This window comes from Asparagus officinalis, chromosome 2 (assembly GCF_001876935.1).
Source record: "Asparagus officinalis chromosome 2, Aspof.V1, whole genome shotgun sequence".
Classification (NCBI taxonomy): Eukaryota; Viridiplantae; Streptophyta; class Magnoliopsida; order Asparagales; family Asparagaceae; genus Asparagus; species Asparagus officinalis.
In genome coordinates this window covers 31,418,416-31,419,192 of record NC_033795.1, presented here as the reverse complement: position 1 = coordinate 31,419,192, position 777 = coordinate 31,418,416, and the positions used below count along the sequence as shown (strand labels likewise).

General features: G+C 36.8%; 1 protein-coding gene across 1 annotated transcript in view; it reads right to left on the bottom strand.

Moving 5' to 3' along the window:
* LOC109830626 (actin-related protein 2) overlaps positions 1–777 on the bottom strand; it is a 14,225-nt gene that overhangs the window by 8,344 nt on the left and 5,104 nt on the right. The window lies entirely within an intron of this gene.

Here is a 777-nt window from a genome sequence, read left to right as displayed (position 1 = left end):
CCACATCCAAATTACATTTTAACAGAATCATTAATGTGGACCTACTTGGTGTAACGTAAACAAATTGAGCAACTTATCGGTAACATTGTACTTTGGGGAACCTATATCAAAGTATGCATCTTTTAGGGATCAATATCAGAAAGACCCTAGCTAAAATGATCTATAGCACCACAAACAGAGTATTGATCATCTCCAAGCACTAGAAACATTTGCTCATATAGCCCAGGCAAGGTTGTGTTTATTATGTGCAGCTTCTGAAAGCATCCAAAATGCTGCATTTAGTGAACTCTGCACTACATCAGAAATAGTTAAAGTTAGATGTTCCCAATTTTAACAGTGAATGGAGTCTAGGCATGCCAGAACATTAACGAGACGAGCTCTTTTCCTTATCATGTGGTGCATGTAAACAGCAGCATTATGGTACAGCAAGTGATGTTACAGGATAATGGTGGTTATTTGGTCTAAAATGACTAAAACTGTAGCTAGGTCAGTTAGCTAATTATATGGTAAGGAACATGGGCTTTAAAGGTGAACTATGAAGTCAAGAATCATGTGTTTTTATGTGTACACAGATACAACAAATAAAAAGTTGGGTCACTAGTACGGTGGCTTTTCATGGTTTACCCTGAAAATGACACGGTTGCAGGTCACAGGGTATATTGTTGATCACCACCTATACCATATTGACAACATTATATTTAAAGATTGTACCAACAAATATTGCCACCACGTTTCCATGTCTCTCTCTTCATTCTACCAAAATCTATATAATGTGAT